The following is a 16,541-nucleotide window of genomic DNA, read 5'->3' as shown; positions in this document are numbered from 1 at the left end:
CTGACAGAGCGGTGACAGCACTCGGAGAACACCAGTAGTCTGACATGTACAGGTACAGCCATACCGCACGGCTCGGTACAAGCCGGTGTCTGACAGAGCGGTGACACAGCTCTCGGAGAACACCAGTAGTCTGACATGTACAGGTACAGCCATACCGCACGGCTCGGTACAAGCCGGTGGCTGACAGAGCGGTGAGTCTGGTGACAGCTCTCGGAGAACACCAGTAGTCTGACATGTACAGGTACAGCCATACCGCACGGCTCGGTACAAGCCGGTGTCTGACAGCGGTGAGTCCTGTGACAGCACTCGGAGAACACCAGTAGTCTGACATGTATCAGGTACAGCCATACCGCACGGCTCGGTACAAGCCGGTGTCTGACAGAGCGGTGAGTCCGGTGACAGCTCTCGGAGAACACCAGTAGTCTGACATGTACAGGTACAGCAGCACACACGCTGGAGCCGGTGGTGACAGCGGTGACAGCGGTGACAGCACTCGGAGAACACCAGTAGTCTGACATGTACAGGTACAGCCATACCGCACGGCTCAGTACAAGCCGGTGTCTGACAGAGCGGTGACAGCACTCGGAGAACACCATAGTCTGACATGTACAGGTACAGCCATACCGCACGGCTCAGTACAAGCCGGTGTCTGACAGAGCGGTGACAGCACTCGGAGAACACCAGTAGTCTGACATGTACAGGTACAGCCATACCGCACGGCTCGGTACAAGCCGGTGTCTGACAGAGCGGTGACAGCACTCGGAGAACACCAGTAGTCTGACATGTACAGGTACAGCCATACCGCACGGCTCGGTACAAGCCGGTGTCTGACAGAGCGGTGACAGCACTCGGAGAACACCAGTAGTCTGACATGTATCGGTACAGCCATACCGCACGGCTCGGTACAAGCCGGTGTCTGACAGAGCGGTGACAGCACTCGGAGAACACCAGTAGTCTGACATGTACAGGTACAGCCATACCGCACGGCTCGGTACAAGCCGGTGTCTGACAGAGCGGTGAGTCCTGTGACAGCTCTCGGAGAACACCAGTAGTCTGACATGTACAGGTACAGCCATACCGCACGGCTCGGTACAAGCCGGTGTCTGACAGAGCGGTGAGTCCTGTGACAGCTCTCGGAGAACACCAGTAGTCTGACATGTACAGGTACAGCCATACCGCACGGCTCGGTACAAGCCGGTGTCTGACAGAGCGGTGAGTCCGGTGACAGCTCTCGGAGAACACCAGTAGTCTGACATGTACAGGTACAGCCATACCGCACGGCTCGGTACAAGCCGGTGTCTGACAGAGCGGTGAGTCCGGTGACAGCTCTCGGAGAACACCAGTAGTCTGACATGTACAGGTACAGCCATACCGCACGGCTCGGTACAAGCCGGTGTCTGACAGAGCGGTGAGTCCGGTGACAGCTCTCGGAGAACACCAGTAGTCTGACATGTACAGGTACAGCCATACCGCACGGCTCGGTACAAGCCGGTGTCTGACACAGCGGTGACAGCACTCGGAGGAGTACACCAGTAGTCTGGACATGTTCAGGTACAGCATACCGCTCGGCTCAGACAAGCCGGTGTTGGACAGAGGTGACAGCACTCGGGGAGGAACACCAGTAGTCTGACATGTACTACAGGTACAGGCCATACCGCACGGCTCAGTACAAGCCGGTGTCTGACAGCGATGACAGCACTCAGAGAACCCCAGTAGTCTGACATGTACAGGTACAAGCCTTACCATACGGCTACGGTACAAGCCGGTGGCTGACACGGTTGGACGCATCGGAGAACACCACTAGTCTGACATGTAACAGGTACAGCCATTACCCGCACGGCAGCAGTTTACCATAGCACGGTGTGTCCTGGAACAGCGAAGGTGACAGCAACTCGGAGAACACAGTATCGTCTGACATGTAACAGGTACAGCCATACCCTCCGGCACGGCTCAGCTACAAGCCGGTGTCTGACAGAGAGTGACAGCACTCGGAGAACACAGTAGTCTGACAAGTTGTACTGGGTACAGCCGATACCGCACGGTCAAGCGCAGTAACAACGCCGGGTGTCTGACAGTAAGGTGACAAGCACTCGGAGAAACAACCAGTAGTACTGGACATGTACAGGTACAGAAAACCCATAAAACACAAACCGTACCGCAGCGGGCTCGAGTACACAAGCCGTTGTCATATGACAGAGCGGTGACAAGCACTCGGAGAAACACCAGTTGTCTGACATGTAACAGGTACAGCCGTAACCTGAGCCACGGCATCTGGTACAAGCCGGTGTCTGACAGGAGCGGTGCCAGCATCTGGAGAACACCAGTAGTCTGACATGTACAGGTTACAGCCGTACCGAGCACGGCTCGGTACCAAGCCGGTGTCTGGACAGATGCGGTTGACAAGCACTCAGGAAGAACACCAGTAGTCTGACATGTTACAGGTACAGCCGTACCGCACGGCTCGGTAGACAAGCCGGTTGTCCTGACAGAGCAGGTGACAGCACTCGGAGAACACCAGTTAGAGTAGTCTGACATGTACAGGTACAGCTCGTACCGCACGGCTCACGGTACAAGCCGGTGTCTGACTAGTAGCGGTGACAGGCACTCGGGAGAACACCATGTAGTCTGACATGTACAGGTTCAGCACGTACCGCACGGCTCTGTACAAGCCCGGTTTGTCTGACAGTGCGGTGACAGCACTCGTAGAACACCTGTTGTCTGGACTTGTACAGGTACAGCCATACCGCACGGCTCGGTACAAAGCCGGTGTTCTGACAGAGCCGGTGACCAGATTTCGGAGAACACCAGTAGTCTGTAAATTTTGTTTACAGGTACAGCCGTAACCGCACGGCACGGTAACAAGGCGCCGGTGTCTGACACAGAGACGGTTGCACAGCACTCGGAGGAACACACTAGGTCCCTGAGACAATGTACAGGTACATGCCGTACCGCCACGGCTTCGGTACAAGCCGAGTGTCTGTACAAGCGGTGACAGCACTCGCGAGAACACCAGTAGTCCTGACATGTATTCAGGTACAGCAATACCGCACGGCTCTCAGTACAAGCCGGTGTCTGACAGAGCGGTGAGAACTGGTGACTCACAGCTCTCGGAAGAACACCAGTAGTCTGACATGTAACAGGTACATGCCATACCGCAACGGCTCGGTACAAGCCGGTGGCTGACAGAGGTGACATGCACTCGGAGAACACCAGTAGTCTGACATGTACAGGTACGCTCCTAGCCATACCGCACCGGCGCCTCAGTACACAAGCCGGCTGTCTGACAGAGCGATGAAACTGGTGGACAGCACACGGAGAACTCCAGTAGTCTGACATGTACAGGTACAGCCGTACCGCACAGCTCCGGTACAAGCCGGTGTCTGACAGCGGTTGACAGCACTCGGAGAACACCAGTTGTCGGGACATGTTTCGGTACAGTCCATATACCGCACGGCTCTGTACATTGCCGGTGGTCTTGACAGAGGCGCGTGGGACTTGGTGACAGCTCTCGGTGAACATCAGTAAGTCCTGACATGTACAGGTACAGCCGTACCCGCACGGCTCGGTAACAAGCCGGTGGTCCTCGACAGCGGGTGACAGTCACTCGGAGAACACACAGTAGGTCTGACATTGTATGGTACAGCCATACCGCACAGCTATGTACAAAAGCCCGGTGTCTTGACAGAGCGGGTGAGGACCTGGTGGACAGGCTCTCGCGAGAACACGAGAAACCAGTTACGTCTGACATGTACTGGTACAGCCATACCGCCATACGGCTTCGAGGTACAAGCCGGTGGCTGTCAGCGGTGACAGCACTTTCGAGAAGAACAACCAAGTTAGTCCTGAGCATGTATCAGGTACACAGCCATTACCGCATGGATCAGTAACAAGCCGGTGTCTGACAGAGTTGAGACATGGTGACAGCTCCTCGGCAGAAAACCAGTAGTCTGACATTGTATCAGGCTACAGCCATAATAACCGCAATACGGCTCGGTACCAAAGCCAGGTGGCTGTCAGCGGTGGACAGCACTCTCGGAGAACTACCAGTAAGTCACTGACATGTACAGGTACAGCCATACCGCACGGCCTCAGTTACAAGCCGGTGTCTGACAGAGCGGTTGACAGCACTCGGAGAACACCAGTAGTGCTGACATGTATACGGTACAGCCAAGGCCATACCCGCACGGCTCGGTAACAAGCCGGTGTCTGACAGAGCGGTGACAAGCACTCGGAGAAACACCATATGTAGTTCTGGACAATCTTGTTCAGGTACAATGCCATACCGCACGGATCGGTACAAGCCGGTGTTCTGACAGAGCGGTGAACAGCACTCCGGAGAACACCAGTAGTTCCTGACATGTATCGGTACAGCCATACCGCAAACGGCTCGGTACAAGCCGGTGTCTAGACAGGGAGCGGTGGACAGCTCTCGGAAGAACACCAGTAGGTCCTGACATTGTAATCGGTACAGTAATTACAGTAATACCTGCACGGGCTCGGGACAAGCCGGTGTCTGACAGAGCGGTGAACTGAAACACCCTCGGAGAACACCAGAAGTCTGACATGTATCGGTACAGCCATTACCGCACGGCTCGGTACACAGCCGGTGTCTGACAGAGCGGTGACAGCACTCGGAGAACACCAGTAAGTTTGACATGTACTGGTACAGCCATACCGCACCGGCCTTCAGTACAAGACGGTGTCAGACAGAGCGGTGACCAGCACTCGGAGAACACCAGTAGTCTGACATGTAATGCGTGTACAGCCATACCGCAAGGCTCCTCTGTAACAACAGCCGGTTGTCTGACAAGAGCGGTGAACAGCACTCGGAGAACATCAGTAGTCTGACATGTATTGGTACAGCCATACCGCACAGGCTCAGTACAAAGCCGGGTGTCTCGACAGAGCGGGTGACAGCACTCGGAGAACACCAGTAGTCTGACATGTATCGGTACAAGCCCTACAGCACGGGCCTCGGTACATAGCCGGGTGTTCTGACGAGCGGGTGACAACACTCGGAGAACACCAGTAGGTTTGACATGTATCAGGTACAGACATACCGCACGGCTCGGTACAAAGCCGGTGTCTGACAGGCAGCGGTTGAAAAGCACTCGGAGAACACCAGTAGTTCCCTGACATGTATCGGTACTAGGCCATATCCGCACGGGCTCAGTACAAGCCGGTGTCTGGACAGAGCGGTGACAGCACTCGGAGAACACCAGTAGTCTGACATGTACAGGTACAGCCATACCGCACGGCTCGGTACAAGCCGGTGTCTGACAGAGCGGTGACAGCACTCGGAGAACACCAGTAGTCTGACATGTATCGGTACAGCCATACCGCACGGCTCGGTACAAGCCGGTGTCTGACAGAGCGGTGACAGCACTCGGAGAACACCAGTAGTCTGACATGTACAGGTACAGCCATACCGCACGGCTCGGTACAAGCCGGTGTCTGACAGAGCGGTGACAGCACTCGGAGAACACCAGTAGTCTGACATGTACAGGTACAGCCATACCGCACGGCTCGGTACAAGCCGGTGTCTGACAGAGCGGTGAGTCCTGGTGACAGCTCTCGGAGAACACCAGTAGTCTGACATGTACAGGTACAGCCATACCGCACGGCTCGGTACAAGCCGGTGGCTGACAGAGCGGTGACAGCACTCGGAGAACACCAGTAGTCTGACATGTACAGGTACAGCCATACCGCACGGCTCAGTACAGTCCAGCACTTAGTCTGACATGTACAGGTACAGCCATACCGCACGGCTCAGTACAAGCCGGTGTCTGACAGCGATGACAGCACTCGGAGAACACCAGTAGTCTGACATGTACAGGTACAGCCATACGGCTCGGTACAAGCCGGTGTCTGACAGCGGTGACAGCACTCGGAGAACACCACTAGTCTGACATGTACAGGTACAGCCATACCGCACGGCGCAGTACAAGCCGGTGTCTGACAGAGCGGTGACAGCACTCGGAGAACACCAGTAGTCTGACATGTACAGGTACAGCCATACCGCACGGCTCAGTACAAGCCGGTGTCTGACAGAGCGGTGAGTCCTGGGACAGCACTCGGAGAACACCAGTAGTCTGACATGTACAGGTACAGCCATACCGCACGGCTCGGTACAAGCCGGTGTCTGACAGAGCGGTGACAGTGACAGCTCTCGGAGAACACCAGTAGTCTGACATGTACAGGTACAGCCATACCGCACGGCTCGGTACAAGCCGGTGTCTGACAGAGCGGTGAGTCCTGGTGACAGCTCTCGGAGAACACCAGTAGTCTGACATGTACAGGTACAGCCATACCGCACGGCTCGGTACAAGCCGGTGTCTGACAGAGCGGTGACAGCACTCGGAGAACACCAGTAGTCTGACATGTACAGGTACAGCCGTACCGCACGGCTCGGTACAAGCCGGTGTCTGACAGAGCGGTGACAGCACTCGGAGAACACCAGTAGTCTGACATGTACAGGTACAGCCATACCGCACGGCTCGGTACAAGCCGGTGTCTGACAGAGCGGTGACAGCACTCGGAGAACACCAGTAGTCTGACATGTACAGGTACAGCCATACCGCACGGCTCGGTACAAGCCGGTGGCTGACAGAGCGGTGAGTCCGGTGACAGCTCTCGGAGAACACCAGTAGTCTGACATGTACAGGTACAGCCATACCGCACGGCTCGGTACAAGCCGGTGGCTGACAGCGTGACAGCACTCGGAGAACAGTAGTCTGACATGTACAGGTACAGCCATACCGCGGCTCAGTACAGCCGGTGTCTGACAGAGGTGACAGCACTCGGAGAACACCAGTAGTCTGACATGTACAGGTACAGCCATACCGCACGGCTCGGTACAAGCCGGTGGCTGACAGAGCGGTGACAGCTCTCGGAGAACACCAGTAGTCTGACATGTACAGGTACAGCCATACCGCACGGCTCAGTACAAGCCGGTGTCTGACAGAGGTGACAGCACTCGACACCAGTAGTCTGACATGTACAGGTAGGTCGGTACAGTGGCTGACAGCGGTGACAGCTCTCGGAGAACACCAGTAGTCTGACATGTACAGGTACAGCCATACCGCACGGCTCGGTACAAGCCGGTGTCTGACAGCGGTGACAGCACTCGGAGAACACCAGTAGTCTGACATGTACAGGTACAGCCATACCGCAATCGGTACAAGCCGATGGCTGACAGCGGTGACAGCTCTCGGAGAACACCAGTAGTCTGACATGTACAGGTACAGCCATACCGCACGGCTCGGTACAAGCCGGTGGCTGACAGCGGTGACAGCACTCTCGGAGAACACCAGTAGTCTGACATGTACAGGTACAGCCATACCGCACGGCTCGGTACAAGCCGGTGGCTGACAGAGCGGTGAGTCCGGTGACAGCTCTCGGAGAACACCAGTAGTCTGACATGTACAGGTACAGCCATACCGCACGGCTCGGTACAAGCCGGTGTCTGACAGAGCGATGACAGCTCTCGAGAACACCAGTAGTCTGACATGTACAGGTACGGCTCGGTACAAGCCGGTGTCTGACAGAGCGGTGACAGCTCTCGGAGAACACCAGTAGTCTGACATGTACAGGTACAGCCATACCGCACGGCTCGGTACAAGCCGGTGTCTGACAGAGCGGGTAGTCACAAGTCACCGGTGACCAATGGCCGGGCGCAGTCATATATCCGTGGATCAACAATCGAACCAGGCTACAGACTCGTAAACAGAGCGGTGACAGCTCTCGGAGAACACCAGTAGTCTGACATGTACAGGTACAGCCATACCGCACGGCTCGGTACAAGCCGGTGTCTGACAGAGCGGGTAGTCACAAGTCACCGGTGACCAATGGCCGGGCGCAGTCATATATCCGTGGATCAACAATCGAACCAGGCTACAGACTCGTAAACAGAGCGGTGACAGCTCTCGGAGAACACCAGTAGTCTGACATGTACAGGTACAGCCATACCGCACGGCTCGGTACAAGCCGGTGTCTGACAGAGCGGGTAGTCACAAGTCACCGGTGACCAATGGCCGGGCGCAGTCATATATCCGGGGATCAACAATCGAACGGGCTACAGACTCGTAAACAGAGCGGTGAGTCCTAATTAATAAACATTGGTGTTGTCGTAAGTCCCGGCCCCCCGCGCGGCCCGCGGCCTACCGCTACATGTGTTCTACCTCTGCACTTCCTTTTATTTATATCCTATTAGCTCACGTATCAAGGAGCCGCCCGACGCCGTAACTCCCCTGGTCTCCTTCTTCTCACACTTTTCAACGTCTGCTCGCTTTGCAACCGCAGTCGATAGTTAAGTAGGTGAATGTTTTAGGAGCCCCATCAGAGGTTGGTTGAAAATCCGGCTTTGCAATGATAGTGATTTGTTTAGTTTGTGGAGAACTTGACATCACTAAGAAGTTGAGTGCTTCAGCATACCACTAGGTACTGTATTAGCTTTTGACTTTTTTATCTAAAATACGATCCTGTGGGAAGTAAAGAGTAATCCATCTTGTAGACCTTATACGGGAAGATGTTACTCAATTTTCAGAGTAATTGACATTTGTAATGGATCCAAACGCTTCTATGTTTTCAACAGTTCAAAATACAATGTGAGCCACTGATGTCAAAACTAGCCCTTGAAAAATCGGATGATATCCTAATACACCTTATACCTACCACTTATCCCACCTCAGTAGGGTTCACTTCTGGCTGGTTTACACCTTATACCAGTTGAACCCACTGGGGATACAGCAAAAACCGAAGTGTCACTCAAATCTGGGCAATCTAGTGGATGTCCAAGAGCGGCACATCCCTCCTCCAAAATCTCAAAAATTTCGCTCCTTCCGGGGAGCAAGGCTAGTTCGATAGTCTATTATACTGAGGGAGATGACCGTTGGAGTCGGTGGGGTTGCCTAAGAATCAAAGGTTCTTGCTAGCCTAGACATTAGGGTGTGCCACCCCCTGTCTGCTTTGACTGGAGAGGCTGGTTCAGAGCTGGCTTCCCCTTCTTTCGAGGGGATATGACTGAGATTAGTGCCTTAAATTCTGCCTCGTGGATCTCGACAGGAGGCGGCCCGTTCCCCTAACCTTACCCATCAAGAATATCCTGTCACTCCGGAAGCAGCGCAAAGATCCTTTTAGGACTACGCACAATTTCTAAGCTCCTTGTCCTAAGATAATAAAAAAGGCATGGGTCTCTTACAAGTATTTTATCTCGCAGTAAACCACTGGAATATTTTTATCTGGTTTATATACATTCTAATATGTTATTACTCTCACAGACATTTTTGTTCAAACATTCTAGAAATTATCGTGTTACGTGATAGAATCCTGGTGTTACTAGGGATGTTTTTTAACTCGTCTCCGTCAGTGAGAGGCGATACCGCACTCCGCACTGATGGCCGAAGGTATTACTAGATAAGATAAGATAGGAAACTTATCCGATCCCTTTCTTGTAAAAATAAGGGAAAATTATACTCCCCCAGAATATAAAACTCCATTAATAACTATTACAAAGGCTTGTACAAGTCGAATAAAATGTGTGGTAAAATTTAAAAAATATACACAAATAGTTAAAATTTTACTTTTTACTTTGAATTTTGAGTTTACTTTTAAAAATCAAACGCAAATATGGAATCACTTGGGATATGGAATCAGACTCTGGGGCAGTTGTGCACAGCACAAGCTGGAGCGAGTCTTCAGGCTCCAAAAAAAGCCGTAAGAGTAATTCTGACTTTAAACACTAGAGTCGTGTAGAAACGCGTTAAGTGAGCTGGGATTTCTGACTGTCCTGTCTCTACATTCTCGAGGTGATCCTCTACTCCGTGACGAGGTGTGCTTTGGTTAGGAGAGGGGATGTTCACCAACACGGGACGAGAGGCAGGGACAACTTTCGCGTCCAACAGCACAGGACAAATGCGTTCAAAAACTTACCATCCCAAGTTGGTGCCAGATTGATCAATAGTCTCCCTGAACACATCAAACAACAAAATGGAAAACAATTCAAAACTCAGTTGAAAACCCTTCTGATGTCGAAAGCATTTTACTCAGTTGGCGAGTTTATGATAGATCCAAAACTGAAACAAAAAATTCTTAAAGACCAGCAAAACAAATAAATTTGCCGGGCCTGTAAATTGTGTGAAAGAGGCGTGAGTGATATAATATATGTCTGAATGGTGTATTGTCAGAATGAACGATTAGGTTAGGTAGGACTATTTTGATACAATGAGTGCATTGTCTGTTCGCGACAAAGTTTATTATTATTAACAATGATGATTATTTTTGTTTGTATTTGAAAAATATTAAATTATTATTAGGTGCTACTTTATTATTAAAGCAAATCACACCATTGTTTCTTAAATATTGTGTATCACTCCCTACATGCAAAAGTTAGTATCTGTACTTTTACTAGTTCTAGAGTCGATAGAATTTTCATTAAAATATACAAAATGGTGGCTAGTAGCGGCTGAACGGCACTTTCTTTATTAAAGGAGAGCCTCTTTTAAACCTTATTCCGTCCGTCCTCATGGGCCACTGGCCTGTGAGAGGATCTTATCAAACAGAATAAGGGGGAGAGTCGATACAGTACAAGGTCGATGGTCTAATAAAAACTGCTTCGGTCACAGACTGGATTTGATCCTGCGCTTATCTCTAACTCAGATCCAAAGTCCAACGACTTAGACCGCTCGGCGATCGGTACTATGTTTATAGGAAATCTTTTGTTTAAGGTGAAGAGTACTATTAGCCACAAGGGTACCGACCACTGGCGCCAATTAGAATTCAAACTCCAGAGACTCCCGGTGGATGCAGAGCCCACCAGTTGCTGCGGTGAGATAACCGACGACGATCGCTCACCCAGGACCTGTCCACAGTTGCTGAGGAGCGGAGGGAGCAGAGCTGCGCCCGGCGCCGACCCGTCTGAGCCCAGAGTTATTAGCGCCTCTCCGCCAAGTCAGCAGGTGTCCGTGCTCCGAGCATTATTTATTCCCCTCTAGTAATTGCACATCACGGCGTTGCTGTGCTGACGATTGTTTAATGCTACCATTACAGTGTTCTCTGCTCCCATAACTTCGCTATTAGACGACCTTACCGTCCTCCGGTGAAGCTTTTACGTCTGCAATGAACAGCTTCAATTTGATCCGAAGTAATCGCCAGTGTCTGCTTCCTTCGTGTAGATTGCGAGTTAGCTCATGACTCGCGAGCAAATATGAGGAGGAGCATGGCGGGTATGAGGTGTAATCCTCAGTTCGTCCATGATAAGTTACTCGTGTAAGTAAACTTGTGGGTGATACCGGTGTCTGATGTACAAGTAAGTAATTGCTGTCTATATAGAGGTAGAAGTTCTAGATAGAGGTGTGTTGACATGAGGATGTACGCTGATAGAGTTCAACTGTGAGGACGGGCATGACACCTATGAGGTGTAATCATCATTTCTAGCTACTCGTCTAACACCAGTGTCAATGATAAGTTACTCGTACAAGAGTCTAAAGTGTAAGTAAACTTGTAGGTGATACCACCGTCTGATGTACAAGTAAGTAATTGCTGTCTATATAGAGTTATCAGTTCTAGATAGAGGCGTGTTGACCTGAGGATGTTCGCTGATAGAGCTCAACTGTGAGGATGGCATGACAGGTATGAGGTGTAATCATCATTTCTAAATACTCGTCTAACACCAGTTTCCATGATAGGTTACTCATACAGAGTCTAAAGTGTAAGTAAACTTGTGGGTGATACCACCGTCTGATGTACAACTAAGTAATTGCTGTCTATATAGAGTTAGAAGTTCTAGATAGAGGCGTGTTGACCTGAGGATGTACGCTGAGAGAGTTCAACGGTGAGGATGAGCTTGGCGGTTATGAGGTGTAATCCTCAGTTCGTCCATGATAAGTTACTCACACAAAGTCTAAAGAGTAAGGAAACTTTGGGTCTAAAATTGTGTGTACTGACGTACAAGTGTACCATGGCTGTCTATAGAACGCTACCTATACGAAGTTATACATTTAACTGTCTTAGTAGTTCAAGGTACAGGATTATTTAGGTTTTTATGGTTCAATTTAGAACATCTTCAAAGTCAGCAACGATGTTACCGATCCTCGCACAGGTCAGTGGCTCATGAGGACAGACAGAATCGCCTTTCCAGTAAATTGTTACTGGAACTGTTACAACTGTTACAACAGCGTTACAGGTGCAGAGTTTTTTTTTAATTTTTTTAAGTAAAGACCACTCCTACATTTAATGCTCGGTTATATTTCTCTTAAGCGCACATTATAATCACATAATGAATACTCGCACATAACGTAAACACGTGTGATTATTTTGCATGTCAACTTGTAAATCTCAATTAGCCTCAAGGGTATCCCACACTGTGTTGCACGCAAAATAGCAAAGCGGTGGTGTTAGTTCTACGCGGAGGAAATAAATGAGGAATAAAAACTGCTGTGAGTTAGATCTGAACTTATTACCTTCAACATTATGAGGGGGGAGCGCCATGTGACATGCGAGACTGGTCAGTAAACCTGTTATCACATGCAGAAGGCGCTGGTCCCACAGTACAATACACAATACATTTACATTTGTATCCACAGTACACACACATTGTAACTAGTCCATTTTCGATTTATAAAGCTTTCCTGTTCTACATTTTATATACATAAAATACAAAAAGTTTTAAAACATGTAATGTTTGACGATCCATGCCATTTTACACGATTTAAGAGTAATATCTATCACAAACCAATGAGAAAACTTTTCATTCCAGGACTTTTTTCCTGGAATATTTTTCCTGGACTCTTGGATTTTTTTTAAATCTTCTGTCACTCTTCTTCCTCATTTCTTGGCATATATTATTATCTACAAAGTCGGTCTAGAAGATGGCCAGCCATAAATATCAAACCATGCCTACTTTTGTGATTTGAAAATCACTGAACCAAAGAATTGCAGTCACCACTTGCAGGGCCGGCTCTAGCAGTTGCGGGACCCTGAGCAAATCTTACGGATGCCGAGTGAAATTAAAATCTGCTCAAGGACCACATAGGAAGTTACTAACGTTAATTTTCCTACATTCATTAAAATCTCAAATAAACAAAAAGAAGCAATTTTCATTATATATGTATAATATATTATTTTAATATTTTAAATTGTTAACCTCCTCAGCCCTGGTGAAACTTTTTTCTTTTATTTTTATTTTTTGTGTTTGATTTTTAAGTAGGAAACAACTAAAAATTATAAAAAAATTGTTATTTTACTACCTGTAATGCCTAATGTCTATAGTAATGCCTGTAAGTAAACAGTATGTAAAATAAAATAACTCTTATTTTGAAAATACAGTTTATTAGAATAATTTGTTACTGAACATATATTTAAATGGAGTTGAATTACATTGCAGCGAAATAATATATAAAGTGTTAAGAATAAATAAAAAATATACATTATTCTTGATTATAGGTAGCCTAATCTTTACAGATAAGTAAAATAAACTGCAAATGCACATGTTTTACCAAATAACTTGATGTTATGAAATAAACGAAACAGTTCAAGTTTTTTCCCAAACAAATAATAAATTGAGGAAAAACTAGAGTAATCACAGCTCGTGGTAAAATGTTTACATCAGTTCCTGTTTTCCTGGATGCACAAGTAAACCTTGAACGTTGATCGCTTTATTCCTGCTGTGTTTACTGAACAACTTTACTAGGCTGTTTAGGAAACACAACCGACAACGGTTCTTGGTTGCAGATGTTGGCACTTCTGGTAATTCTGATACTATAGTAAATTGTTGTTTGCAACAATGAAAATGTGAATTCTTTATATTTTAAATATACAAAAGACATAACAGTAAACACGATCCATAGTGTAACAATTAAAACGTTTTTTTCCAACTGACCGAAAGGTGTTTTTTTAACCACCTCCCATCAATAAGTTTATCAAATAAGTGTTACACTTGATCAAAATTTCTCCTAAGAATTGACTCTTTATTGTCATGCAATTGACCACGGATATGTGTTTAAACTTCGTACTGGAAATGTTCAATTGAATTTAGAGTTTAGCTCCAGTTCACCTTCCTTTTATTGCAGCGTCTCTGGTATCTGACGCTGTCTCAGACTTGACTCCTGAAATCTGGATTGTATACCTGATGAGACAATGAGACTACCACTTCACCTATTATTAATAGGTGTCTCTGATGTCGAAACGATGTAAATGTTTCGTTTTGAGCTTTTTCGTCGTCGACTTTCTTTGGATCTCTTCAGACGAACATGACTCCAGATTCCAGGAGTCAAGTCTGAGATAGCGTCAGATACCAGACGCTGCAATAAAAGGAAGGTGAACTGGAGCTAAACTCAACATTCACATTGAATCAACCCTTCCTACTATAGCTACGTTATGTGTAGAAATCTTCACTTACAACAGTAATTGAAACATTGGACGAAATCACTTTTTATCAGTATCATCGACCTCGTTCTGTATCGACTCTCCTCCATATTCTGTTTGATAAGATCCTCGCACATGTCCAGTGGCCCATGAGGACGGAGAGAATAAGGTTTAAAAGGGGATCGGTCTCTCCTTTTTTTTTCAAAAAATAAAAATAAATGTTGTACTAAATTTGAACTTGAGAGCTGGACTCTAAAATTCTAAATGGTATCAACATTAAGAAAGTTTTTACACGCTTTCACTAGACCGTCGATGTGTTCCAGAATTATTGATTGAATCACTTATTTTTAAAAATCTAAGAACCACACCTTTGGACTCATCCCCATCTTCTACTACAACTAACACTTGATTAAACAGTAGAGGTTTTCTAAAACTGACTGTAATTACTTTTTCCAATTTTTTGTACGATACATAAATCCGAACACCCTTCATTCAATAGTTATCAAACTGCAAGGACCTCTCTTATTAGTAATGTGTCATTTTAGGTCAAAAATTACTTTTGTACTTGGCTTCTGTAAGTCTCAAAAACCTTTCCTTCTTTCTGGGTTCTGGGTGGTTCGGAATTTATTTCAAGGATTTCGACTGTATAAATCTTGAGCTAAAACTTCTTTTTTTGAATTTAAACAAAAGTTGATTTTTCCTAGAATTATTTGCTAATCACAGATCCTCGTCCTCAATCAAAAGAATCGAGCTTGAACTTTCTGTCCGTTAAAAAAAGTACATTGTACCAAATTGTTACACTAAGAATGAACAAATAGTTTTCCAATTTAATGGAGATTGGCAATGCATGATTGTCGACTGCCATCTGTGGAGTGACAGGTCCAGAAAGGAAGCATTTGAATGGCAACAGTCAAAGTGACGTGGCGCGCCCTTGCGTCAGACCTCAGAACTAACTGAAATAGTCCCCCGGGCTTTAGCACACCTCGTCCGTAGGAGTACCTCCAGTGTAACTAATAAATCAAAGGTTAGACTTACATTTAAATCTCCGATATAGTTGCACTGATGCGTCTTCTAGTAGAAATTTCTATGTATCTGAAATAGAAACAAAATTATTCACCATTTAGTTTAACACGTTAACAAGCTTAATAAATAAATAAATGTTGTATTGCTTTATAACAATATTGTTGGTAGCTATGTTACAAACACTTGGAATTTCGAATGTTTTATAACAGTTAAATATATAACTTAGTATTATAATATAAAAGTAACTAAATAAAGTTTAGTTTTTTAGTTTCTTGTAGCAATATGGTCAATTAAGAAAGTTTTTATTAATGTTTAATAAATTATGTAGTGCTAAAATAAAAAAATAATGGATTAAATTACAATTAAAAATTAAATTGAAGTCGAATTTGAATTATTGGAAATAGATTATAAATTAATTCAAATCATAAAATACGCAAGTAGTTAAAAGTTGTGAATGTTGAATTTAGCTCCAGTTCACCTTCATCATACGTGCTGCATCTGAAATCTGATGCTGTTGCAGACGTGACTCCTGAAATCTGGAGTCATGTTCGTCTGAAGGGATCCAAAAGATAGTGTGCGACGAAGAACGAAGGCGCTCAAAACGCCTCGCTTTGACATCAGAGACACCCAGACTACTAAAAGTAGTGCACTCTAGGTGAAGAGGTATTCTCATTGTCTCATCAGGTGCACAATTGAGTGCACTACAATGTATGAGGAAGTTGATTTACTGAATCATCGAAACTACTTCCGTTTTGAAAAATATATAATGGAAATGTTAAATCTGAAGGCATGCCTATCCTAGGGTAGGTCACTTGATCGGAACCTTACAACTCTCCTGTTTGGCATACCCACACTATTCCCAGAGCCTGGAGACAGAAAGAATACTGTACTAAAGTAATTGGCATTACAAAGACCCCAAAATTTATGCCGTAGCTATTCTTGACTAATAAGCTACTGCAACCCAGTTTGAGATTTTTGGGAGGCAAATGAAGATAAGCATCTCAGAGCAAAAATTGCTGAATTACGCTGCTTTACCAGATAATTTGTGCGGTAGTTCCATTTCAGAATATTCTCTCAGTGGACACACACTTGGTGAAAAGGGTCCTTTTTAAAGAGTGATTATGAATAAAAGACGATTATGTAGAAGATTTTGTGTA

The 16,541-nt window shown here is 46.9% G+C and overlaps 1 protein-coding gene across 1 annotated transcript in view; it reads right to left on the bottom strand.

Moving 5' to 3' along the window:
- The window catches only part of LOC124360858 (aryl hydrocarbon receptor protein 1), a 245,463-nt gene extending 230,005 nt beyond the window's left edge, over positions 1-15,458 (bottom strand). Inside the window, exon 1 of the mRNA XM_046814821.1 lies at positions 15,397-15,458. The gene's annotated coding sequence lies outside the window, so the exon portion shown is untranslated. The remainder of the gene's footprint in view (positions 1-15,396) is intronic.
- Between the last annotated feature and the right edge of the window lie 1,083 nt (positions 15,459-16,541).

The sequence above is a fragment of the Homalodisca vitripennis genome, chromosome 4 (genome assembly GCF_021130785.1).
Source record: "Homalodisca vitripennis isolate AUS2020 chromosome 4, UT_GWSS_2.1, whole genome shotgun sequence".
Taxonomy (NCBI): Eukaryota; Metazoa; Arthropoda; class Insecta; order Hemiptera; family Cicadellidae; genus Homalodisca; species Homalodisca vitripennis.
Note: the sequence above shows the minus strand (reverse complement) of the source record. Positions and strands in the feature narration are given on the sequence as shown.